The following is a 12,508-nucleotide window of genomic DNA, read 5'->3' on the forward strand; positions in this document are numbered from 1 at the left end:
TTTGGCTTTTTTGCGTTCCGCGGAAAGCGCGAAAATGTAAAAATTTCCGCATTCCGCAGCTTAGCGATAATTTGTTTCTTGCTCGCGATCGCCTTACCTGAATCCCCGCGTTCGCCGACAAGTTTTCCCAACCCGGTCGCATTCTCCACGAGATGTTGGATTGTTGGTAGCCATTTTGCGCTGTCTCGTGACAGTTCGCGGCCGCATTAAAGTCATTTGTCGCGCGATCACGTCATTTGTCGCGCGATCACGTCTTTCTTCTCGCGATCATGCACCGCGCGAGTATGAGAAGATTGAGATCTCGAGCACGTCATTTTACATCGCGAGCCAGAGGATGAGGACGCGGGCACGTCTAATCGAACACGAACAGGAGAAAGAGAGCCCGAACACTTCATATCAAACGCGACAGGGACAAAGAAGAGAACGCGATCATGTAGTTTTCGACACGCCGGCGGAAGTAATGTGAAGCTCGAGAACTCAACAACGTAAAATTTTCAATTTGGAGAGGAATATCAGCTCTAGCAGCATGAAACCTTCTGCAAATGCTGATTTTGGATGAAAACAACTCCTTACATTGACATTTGGCTTTCCTTTTTTGTGCAAGGAGTCATTTTTTTAAAAGGTGGAGAGAGGGAGGAAGTGACACAGAATCTCCAACTTCCTGTTCCTGTCCAGCAGGCTCCTCCCAGTGCTTTGTCCATCTCCTGCTCATTCTGCCTTTGGATTTGGAGCTGGAAAGATCACTCTTTTTGTCTGCTGCATCATTGCAATTGGATATGAGGATTTTTGGAATAGGATATTTTACAAGTAAGTGGTTGTTGTGTTTGTTTGATTGTGGGCATTGCAGTTGTTGTAACTACAATTTATTTTTGATAATTAATTATCATCATTCCTTTTTTTTTTTTATGTGGGTAGTAGTAGTAGTTGGCCCGAGCTAGCCATGGGCATGGCCTTATGGGTGTGTGTGTGTGCATGATGAAGCAACTGTTCCTTTTGTTGTTTTTTGAATGTATTTCATTTTCAAGCACATTTAGGGCATGGATGGCATTGGATTGAGTTGGGGAAGTGTGCTTTTTGGGGGTGGCCTTTGTGATGTTGTTGGGCCAGGCCATGTGGCTGGTGGCCATTTTGAAGCCTAGGCCTGCAAGCTTGCCTGGCCTTGTCTGCCAACAGGCCTGCTTTTTCATCCACTAGGATCAGAGCAGGTAGCCACAGCTTTATTAATCAAGTGTTTTCTGTGTGGTCTGTTGAATTTAGACATCATTTAGGGCATGGATGGCATTGGATTGAGTTGGGGAAGTGTGTATTTTGGGGTGGCCTTTGTGATATTGTTGAGCCTGGCCATGTGGCTGGTGGCCATTTTGAAGCCTAGGCCTGCAAGCTTGCCTGGCCTTGTCTGCCAACAGGCCTGCTTTTTCATCCACTAGGATCAGAGCAGGTAGCCACAGCTTTATTAATCAAGTGTTTTCTGTGTGGTCTGTTGAATTTAGACATCATTTAGGGCATGGATGGCATTGGATTGAGTTGGGGAAGTGTGTTTTTTGGGGTGGCCTTTGTGATGTTGTTGGGCCTGGCCATGTGGCTGGTGGCCATTTTGAAGCCTAGGCCTGCAAGCTTGCCTGGCCTTGTCTGCCAACAGGCCTGCTTTTTCATCCACTAGGATCAGAGCAGGTAGCCACAGCTTTATTAATCAAGTGTTTTCTGTGTGATCTGTTGAATTTAGACATCATTTAGGGCATGGATGGCATTGGATTGAGTTGGGGAAGTGTGTTTTTTGGGGTGGCCTTTGTGATGTTGTTGGGCCTGGCCATGTGGCTGGTGGCCATTTTGAAGCCTAGGCCTGCAAGCTTGCCTGGCCTTGTCTGCCAACAGGCCTGCTTTTTCATCCACTAGGATCAGAGCAGGTAGCCACAGCTTTATTAATCAAGTGTTTTCTGTTTGGTCTGTTGAATTTAGACATCATTTAGGGCATGGATGGCATTGGATTGAGTTGGGGAAGTGTGTTTTTTGGGGTGGCCTTTGTGATGTTGTTGGGCCTGGCCATGTGGCTGGTGGCCATTTTGAAGCCTAGGCCTGCAAGCTTGCCTGGCCTTGTCTGCCAACAGGCATGCTTTTTCATCCACTAGGATCAGAGCAGGTAGCCACAGCTTTATTAATCAAGTGTTTTCTGTGTGATCTGTTGAATTTAGACATCATTTAGGGCATGGATGGCATTGGATTGAGTTGGGGAAGTGTGTTTTTTGGGGTGGGCTTTGTGATGGTGTTGGGCCTGGCCATGTGGCTGGTGGCAATTTTGAAGCCTAGGCCTGCAAGCTTGCCTGGCCTTGTCTGCCAACAGGCCTGCTTTTTCATCCACTAGGATCAGAGCAGGTAGCCACAGCTTTATTAATCAAGTGTTTTCTGTGTGCTCTGTTGAATTTAGACATCATTTAGGGCATGGATGGAATTGGATTGAGTTGGGGAAGTGTGTTTTTTGGGGTGGCCTTTCTGATGTTGGTTGTCTTAAAGACATGCTTTTGTTGTATGTGTCTGGTGTATTGGTGTGCAATGCATGCACCCTGCAGACCTTTTTGGGGCATGTGAATGTTAGTATTTCCATTTTGTTGCATTAAAAAGGCAGAGCAGTGTGCTTTAGCATGCATCCTTTACCTGGATGTTATAGGCCTTTTGTCAGCTCCTGGTGTTTCCCAGGCCCCCGGCTTGTTTGTGATTTGTGAGTGTCCATGTGGGTGGTGGCCTTTTTGGGTGTTTTTTTGGCTGTGGGTTATTAGTGTCCTGCTTTTGCCATAGGCCTGCATGGTTTTCCTATTGGCTATTTGGCTTACTGCTTCCATCCATCCATCCCCTTTGCCAGCAGATGCTCCATGGATGCTGAGATGCTCAAATAATTTAATGGTCCACCCCACTTTCATTACATTTTTATTTTGATGGTTATTATTAACTTTCCTATCCTTCCTGAGAGTGTAGTGTGTGGCTGTACACAGTAGTATAACATAGCTCTAGTGAAAAAAAAGTCATAAATGGCTAGACTATCTTTTGTTTGCACTAGTACAGTACTAAGTAACTGAACCACAACAACAAATGCAACATTTCACTGATGTTCTTCTCCTGTCTTATTTGCTTTTAGGTGCACAAAAGACAGAGTAGGAGGTGTCATCAGCATCACCCGGCTACCCATTGTACTGCCAGCCAGCCATAAGTCCTGCTGCGCATCACGTCCACGTGTGACCAGAACTTGTTGTGCATCTGCATCCTGCCTGACATCTGAAGAAGATGGCCCCAAAGAAAGGTACCAGGTCCAGTACCAAGAAAGTTGCCGGTGAGAAGAAGGAACAGAAAAAGGAAGTGCCATTAACCACGACTAGTGGTGTGCCGGCCAATGTTTTTTTTGGCACCAAAGCGTTGTCCGGGAACCAAGCTGGGAGCAGCACAGCGGTCCAACCCCACCAACCTAGGCTCAAGGGCTTTAGTGTCGCAGAGGTAGCCAGTCTACTAACGAGCAGCGATGTTGAAGAAATGTCATTACCGCAAAGTAGTACACAATCAAGTTCAACGCAGGCGCAAACTCAGCAGATCAGTGTGCAGCCGCCGCAACAAGAACAGCAGCAGCCGCCGCAACAAGAACAGCAGCAGCCGCCGCAACAAGAACAGCAGCACCCGCCGCAACAGCAGCACCCGCCGCAACAAGAACAGCAGCACCCGCAGCAACAAGAACAGCAGCAGGTGCCGCAACAGCCCACCATAGTAGTTGTTGCTCCTGACGTAGGGGCATTTCAGGAAATCGAGCTTCCTGCAGACAAAGTGGAACAAAGTCAAACCACTGTTTCAGAAGATCTACTGTCTTCCAGACCACCAGCAAAGAAAAGGAGGCTAAGTCCATCATCTTCTTCTTCAAGCCCCGCTTCTGATGATCGTGATGACACTTGGGTCCCACCAGCACGGTCTGAGAGTGATATACGCCACAAGACAATGCTTCTGAAAAGGAAGGTCCCAGAAAAACTTGGAGTTATGGAGGTAGATGTAGAAGAGGGGGGTGATGATGTTGATGAAGACGAGCCAGTCATCACGCACATTACTCCCGCCCCAAAGGGACTGGAGACCAACATTCTCACCCTATCCAGAAAGGCTGCTACTGTGCAGGATGTAGCACGGATCTCACCAACACAGGTTAAACCACCACTACCTCCTGCTGCCATATTTTCCAAGGCCCGGCAGGAACCTACATCCAGCTCAACCATCTCAGTAGGTAGTGGTAGTAAAAGTCACAGTGTAGGTGCACAGGGGCACACATTTTCAAACACCCCCTCTAGTTCATCTGGTGTTGAAAGTGGCACATCCAGCAGTGCCAGAAAGTTCTCCTCCCCAGTTTGGGACATCTTTTCTGTTAGCGCCAAGGAGGAGAACGTTGCAATATGCTCAATTTGTCGGCAAGATGTTCGGCGTGGTAAGCTTGGTACAAATTATGGTACCGGAGGACAAGCAAGTCATCTCAGAATACACCACACTATTATGTGGGAGGATCACCTACTTAAGTTAAAAGAAAGTAGAAAAACTCAACCCATTGAAGTTGGTCAGGATGAATCAGAGAGCGATATTATTGCGGTGGCAGGTGAAGAGGGAGACATTTCTAGCCCTGTCCCCAGTACTGCAGTGGTGGTAACGCCCACATCCTCCTCAGTAACATCAGAGTGGCACCGCAGTAAGAGCCATACTCAGAGTCTGTGTGAGACACCAAGGCGACCGGCGAGTACCTCAATGAGACAATCTGTGTCGTTGAGCCGTAGTGGGTTAATGAAAACAGCACCACTTAGGAAAGTAAGCTAGCCTACCATTGAGAGCATGTTTAGGTTGGAGGGGCAGTTCCAACGCAACCACCCAACGGCACGATTGTACAATGCGAAGCTGGCTAAAATGTTAGCGCTGGACCTTTTTCATTTGTGGAAGGGGTGGGTTTCCTTGAATTTGTGTCTGCCATCTGCCCGAAATGGAAAGTTCCCAGCCGGTCCTATTTCGCAAGAATTGCTGTTCCGGCACTACATCATGATGTGCTGGAATTGGTTGGACACGCTTTGCAGAAGAGTGCTGTGCACAATATCCACCTGACAACAGACATGTGGAGCAGTTGCCAAGCCACAGATTACATGTGCATCACTGCACACTGGATCTCTTTTGTGGGGTTTAAAGATAAACTATCTGCACGAGGTGTTGTTGACACAGCTGCGATTTTTGAAGGTACTCGGAAACATGCAACTGTAGCCATGTTCACCATGGAGAAATCTCATACGTTTCAAAACATTTTACACGAGTTTCGCACCAAGGTTTTGGAATGGCTGCGGCCCAGAGGGCTCCGTATTGGTTTTGTTGCCACAGACAATGGCAGTAATGTACTTAAGGCCATGGAACTTGGTTCCTATTTCAGGGTTCTGTGTTTGGCGCACTGCATAAATATTATAGTTCAAGACTTTCTGAAAAAAGAACCCATAGTCAGAAATGTACTGGCCATCTGCCGAAGAATATGCACTCATTTCAGCCATTCTTTTAAAGCTCGGAAGCAGCTGAGGATCATCCAACGTGAACTTAGGATGCCAGTCAAGGCACTCATCCAGGAGGTGGCAACACGTTGGAACTCAACGTATTACATGCTTGATCGTCTGTCCGAACAGCACATGTCACTCCATGAATATGTCTGGAAAAGAAGAGGGGATGCTGCTAGTGCTACTGTTAAAGGCATGATCCTTGACATGGAGCAATGGAGCCTAATTAAATGCCTGACTGAGATGCTTTCTCCTTTTGAGGTCATCACACGTGAAGTCAGCAAGGAGGACTGTACAATGGGCCAAGCTATCCCATTATTGCAAATGCTAGAGTATGAGCTGAATAATGTGTCTGAATCATACAAAGGTGTAGAGGACAGAAGGCAAGCCCATGACTTGGTGGAGAGCTTATCCCGGCGCTTAACTGAAAATGTAAGGTTACAAAATAAAATTTTGTCACAAGAACATTACATTTGTGCCACAATTCTGGATCCACGTGCAAAATTAGGACTACTGAAGACATTCCTTGCTTTTTCCGACAATGATGTTGCCCGCTACAAAAGATGTATAGCTGAAGCAGCCAGTAAGTTGGAAAACGAATGGCTGCTAATTAAAAGCCCGCAAGATCAACCCACAAGAAGTACTGATACTGAAGCAGACCATGCAGAATCAAGTGCAACTTCGTCGCTGAGGGCAGTGCGGTTGGCTCACAATCACAACACTCATCATCACTATCGACTACAGAAACAATAACTGGATCATCAGGCCGAGTACAATCATTATCATTACAGGATTGGTATGTAAAGATGGGCTATTGTAAGCACAGTGCTGATGCACAGAAAAAACAGCACAAAAGCTTACCAGCAGCAACCCTGAACATTGAACGGATGGTCCAGGCCTATCTGGACGACCCAACAGAGGTGTACTTTGATCAAAACCCATTGCAGTATTGGTATAGGAAAAGGTCTGAATGGCCACAGCTCAGCAGGCTCGCGATAAGCTATCTGGCTTGCCCTGTCGCAAGTGTCTCTTCCGAACGTGTTTTCAGTGCTGCTGGTTCCATTGTAACATTGAGAAGGACCAGTCTATCTCCAAAAAACGCGGAGAGGTTAACAATGATCAAAATGAATCAGCACTTCATACCACCGAATTACACAATACATGAATCAACGGAGGAAGATGAGGACAGCGGCTCAGGTGACGGAAGTATTGTGTCAGATGATTACCTACTACTGGCTGAACCCCCAGAGTTTGAGGACGAGCTATACTTCCCTGACAATTAGGCTCACACTTACTGTCTTCCTCCCTTCTTTCCCCCTTTGTTGTTCCGGTTATAAACTTGTGAATCACAACCAATCCATTACCACCGTCTTCTACTCTTCTAATTTAATATACAAGTTTCAGGTGTCTTCTATTTGACAGTACAGTCCTCCGAATCCAGCTCCTCCGCTCCATCATACTAAATCTCCTGCTCAATTCCATTTCCCTCATGAATGATGATTGGATGATGGTAACAACAAATTCAAACTTTCCTCGTCCTTCAAAAACAAGTGGACCATGAATCAGATGACTACTATAGCTATCCTCCCTCCAGAGCCGAGAGAGACTGGCCATTAACTGAAAATAAGATGGAACAGGTAATGATTGATGCCATGCATTGGACACAGAGTCGCAGACTGAATGATTTAGATTTTGTTGTGTTTGTTGCGCAAGAATATATGTAATTGTGCACTGCCACTAATCAACTTTCTACAGAACACACTCATTTTCCCCTTCTTGCAAATAAGAAATTTGTACTTCTCCTGCATCTTGGTGATACATTGCTATTCAATACAGGAAGGGGACTCACTCAATCTGCGCAATGCGTATGACTGTGACACAACAGCACCGTCCATGATGATGATGGGGAAATAGACGGCCCGTTAACTTAAGATGAGAAGGAACAGGTAATGATTGATGCCATGCATTGGCCGCAGAGTCGCAGACTGAATGTTGTAGATTTTGTTGTGTTTGTTGCGCATGAATTTATGTAATTGTGCACTGCCACTAATCAACTTTCTACAGAACACACTAATTTTCCCCTTCTTGCAAATAAGAAATTTGTACTTCTCCTGCATCTTGGTGATACATTGCTTTTAATTCAATACAGGAAGGGGACTCACTCAATCTGCGCAATGTGTATGACTGTGACACAACAGCACCGTCCATGATGATGATGGGGAAATAGACGGCCCGTTAACTTAAGATGAGAAGGAACAGGTAATGATTGATGCCATGCATTGGCCGCAGAGTCGCAGACTGAATGTTGTAGATTTTGTTGTGTTTGTTGCGCATGAATTTATGTAATTGTGCACTGCCACTAATCAACTTTCTACAGAACACACTAATTTTCCCCTTCTTGCAAATAAGAAATTTGTACTTCTCCTGCATCTTGGTGATACATTGCTTTTAATTCAATACAGGAAGGGGACTCACTCAATCTGCGCAATGCAAATGACTGTGACACAACAGCCCCGTCCATCATGATGATGGCGAAAGAGATGGCCCGTTAACTTAAGATGAGAAGGAACAGGTAATGAATGATGACAATAATGGCATGCATTGGACACCTGACTCTGAGCTATTGGTCTTTGTGTTTGCATTGTTTGTTTGTTGTGCACAAAGTGATGTCAAAGTGTACTAGTAGTAATCTATCTTTCTGTACACAATAAAGAATGACTCAAGTCAGTAATATTTATATTTCTACTCTTGTTGTGTCATAAAAATGTTACTTATACTGCAGGCCGATCTTCACAGTCAGTCAGTAAAAGTATCAGAGAAGATGATGAAGTCAGGAGGAAGTTTCAGGAGTGGCATAAAACGGAAAAGCCTAAAGGTAAACACGTCAACAACAACCACAGCAGACCCAAATGTCTGTGTAGAAGTTGAATAGAGTGTAGCGGTGGGATGACTGCAGTGCATTGATTTTACTAACTTAAACTGTAAAATGCTATGTTTGGAATGGATAATGTGCTTTGCGTTTGTCCAACTCTTTGAGAGAAAAAAAAGGCCTCTAAAGTGTTAACGTAGGATGTGCTAATGCTAAGCACTGTGGGCCTGCTCTCTCCTGTTACTGTTGAAGGTCAATGCTGGAAACAGACTAGAGTAGAGATGATGCATACATGCCACCTCGGAAAGTGTTCTTGTTGCACTACACCATCACTTGTGCATTTGTTTTAACTTTCTTTCTCAATATCCCCTTTGGTTTTCCATCTACAATTACAGGCCGGGCCTTGCCCTAAACTTTGTAAAACATTACAATGCATATTAATTACCTTACCAATCCATCACCTTTTTTTTTCCAGCCGGGCAGTGGCGAGGCGACACACCCAAGATTGATGGACGAGAGGAGCAAGAGGAATGCCGAGATGCAAATCCAGTCCACATTTTTGACCAGGATAAGACAGTAACAGTATCCACTTTTATCTTATTTTAAATAATTTGATTAATATCTTAAATGCAATCTTCACAACAGTGTGTTCTTGGAGTTGTTATCATCATTAGGTTTGCTCTGTGTTTACATTTCTTCCCTACCAATATTTAAAATTTATATTTGCTATGTGTTAAAGTATTAAGGCCGGAACAACAGAACAAGAACTAGAAGTGTATGTAATCTGGGTCTCTCATCATCATGCATGCATTGCCTTTTTCTCCCTTAACATATGGATATGGTAGTCTTCAATGATTGTTGTTTGTTTGTCTATGTATGCATACTGTTTTTCTATGTCAAACCTTTCCCAAAAACCCCCTTCCCATCCATTCAACAAACCCTAACCCTCTTCCCCCGGGCTGTTGACTTATTGTCGAGGTGTAACTAAATTAAATGTACACCAATACTTAATCACACACTTGCTGGGGCGGATGTGGTGAAAGCAACACTACTTCAATTTCAAGGCAGAGCGATGATCTTCTTCTGCTTGGCCACCCATGAGTAGGATATTTCAGAGGTTATTTTTTTTAACAAAGGAACATATACCTCAGCATGAATTGCCGGCATTGATTGGATTTGTTTGTTGTCGTTCCTCATATACAGCACTAGCTGTTAGACTGTAGGCATAGTCAAGTGACTCGACACAACTATAGTTTGTAACTCTGTCTAGTAGGCTATCCTCCTAACCACCATTCAGTTTTTTTGTCAAAAATTTGAGCATATTATTGTTGCTCGGTAAGTTCTGTACTGTACTTCATTTAACTACTCCTCTAACAGTCTCTGAAAGGCGATTGACTGTCTCCTTTTATTTTTTTGGGAAATGCTGCCACCCTGCCAGTGTCTACTACTACTACTATACTACAACCACCACCACCCCAATCATGGCATGTATGAGAAAGGAAACCATCTTCACCATGCAGCCAGTGCTGTGACACAGTTGGACATAAACATCAAGCACCGGTAAGAGACAAGTTTGGGGGAGGCAGAAATAATAATGGACATGTCAATGATTTCGTTTTCACACACCAGTGCAAAGAATGCATAGACTAGAGGACAGACTGAAAGTACTAGAAGGACCAGTCAATGAGTGAGGTGTGTCTCTCATCTATCTGTTTGTGTCTTATACAGTCAGCCAATTATTGAAATCAAACACAGGCTATGGGCGGCCATGCACCAGCAAGGAAACAGTGTGATGTTAAACAGTTACCCCACCTACAAAACAATAACACCATTGCATGTAACATAGAAAAATATATTTAATTTACCCTAACAAAAATAAACTAAACCCACAAAAGCTGACCCACCCCCCTCTCTAACCCCAACCACTGTCCATAGTAGAAAAAAGTCTGTAACGCCCAAACGAGTTAAGAACAAGAATTAAAAAAGGGGCAGAACAGGATGACAGGGACTAACTGGTGGGGCGGGACTCGAGGAGGACACGCATCTGGCGCATCTCGCCCTCTGAAACGGGCGATGCGGTGTCTAAGGGTGCGGCAGTTGCAGCCACAGTGGGGGGGGGCACCGGAGATGGCACGGTGGCGGCGGGCAGCCGCCAGACGGTGGTGCCGTACCGCTGGAGGGTGGTGGCTGGGGCCCGGGCCACGGGAGGAGGTTTCCACAATTGCAGCCACAGTCTCCTCCTCGGCTAAGACCACCAGCCGCCGGTATTCTCGCTGGATTGCCGCCAGCTTCCGGCGCCGTGCCTTGGCGGCCAACTCCCTTCGATTTAGTTTAGGAGTAGCTGTGTATCAAAAAGAAAAAAACAAGACAATTGTAAAATATACTCTTAGAAAAACAGTAAGACAAGTTAATTATTTATACACATAGTAGCATGGTAGAGTAGCACTATAAAGCACAGTAGTACATAACATTTTAAAGGATGTATGTCGTTACAACGCACACTTTTACAACACATGCACTTACAACGCATTTTTTACAACGCAACATCCACTACAACGCATTCCATTACATAGCATGACACTACAACGCATTTTTAAAAACTACCTTTACAACGCATTCCATTACATCGCATACTACCTTTACAACGCATACCATTACAACGCATAATATTAAATTGCATTTAAGGTAAGTATTGGATAGTATAGGGGTAAAAATTACTATTCTAACTCCAGGGGGTGCAACAGTAGGGTAAGTGTTGGATAGTATAGGGGTAAAAATTACTATTCTAACTCCAGGGGGTGCAACAGTAGGGTAAGTGTTGGATAGTATAGGGGTAACAATTACTATTCTGACTCCAGGGGTGCAACAGTAGGGTAAGTGTTGGATAGTATAGGGGTACAAATTGCTATTCTAACTCCAGGGGTGCAACAGTAGGGTAAGTGTTGGATAGTATAGGGGTAAAAATTACTATTCTAACTCCAGGGGGTGCAACAGTAGGGAAAGTGTTGGATAGTATAGGGGTAAAAATTACTATTCTAACTCCAGGGGGTGCAACAGTAGGGTAAGTGTTGGATAGTATAGGGGTAAAAATTACTATTCTAACTCCAGGGGGTGCAACAGTAGGGTAAGTGTTGGATAGTATAGGGGTAAAAATTACTATTCTAACTCCAGGGGGTGCAACAGTAGGGTAAATGTTGGATAGTATAGGGGTAAAAATTACTATTCTAACTCCAGGGGGTGCAACAGTAGGGTAAGTGTTGGATAGTGTAGTGTAATATTATGCGTTGTAATGGTATGCGTTGTAAAGGTAGTATGCGATGTAAAGGAATGCGTTGTAAAGGTAGTTTTTAAAAATGCGTTGTAGTGTCATGCTATGTAATGGAATGCGTTGTAGTGGATGTTGCGTTGTAAAAAATGCGTTGTAAGTGTAGTGCGTTGTAAAAGTTGCGTTGTAAAGGTTGTTCCCCCATTTAAAATCGCGCCCGTCCTTCTTCCTTCCACCCGTCTTTCACTTTTTAGTTGAACAGTGCACCAGGTGCCCTTCTCCATAAAACTTTCAAAGCGGAGTTGAAATTAGATAGATGAGGCCATTGGTTACTCAATACTCCTGCTCCTATGCCAATTAAAGGGATTCTAGTCTTATAGTTGACACTCAAACGTTCACAACAACTCATACTTACTACTTACGACATCGTATGGCGGGCGGACTTTGTTTGCCCGCCATCCTCACGCTAAAAAGGGTGGGGGTCCCGTGGGGACAATTAATTAGGATGATGCGCCCGGCACAGTGGCTGGCGCATCCTTTTTTTTTACATTCTGGTTGGCGGTGCCGAAAGCAATGCTAAAAATACATGTTGTGCTGCTTTTCCAAGCACAACATGACGGGCCCCGCACGGAGCCTGTCACGTTTTGCTTGGAAAGGCGGGGGGGTACCATAGCATAGGTAGGTACCCTCCATGGGGGCACCCAAGCATACTCTGCAATGTCTGCATGCCTTTCCGTGGTGGACGGCAATGCCGCCACACAAAGTCATTCCAAAATGCAGATTATATGGCTGGCGGTGTGTTCAGAGAGACACCACCGGCATATTGAACCCTTTTCCGCC

This window comes from Triturus cristatus, chromosome 6 (assembly GCF_964204655.1).
Source record: "Triturus cristatus chromosome 6, aTriCri1.1, whole genome shotgun sequence".
Taxonomy (NCBI): domain Eukaryota; kingdom Metazoa; phylum Chordata; class Amphibia; order Caudata; family Salamandridae; genus Triturus; species Triturus cristatus.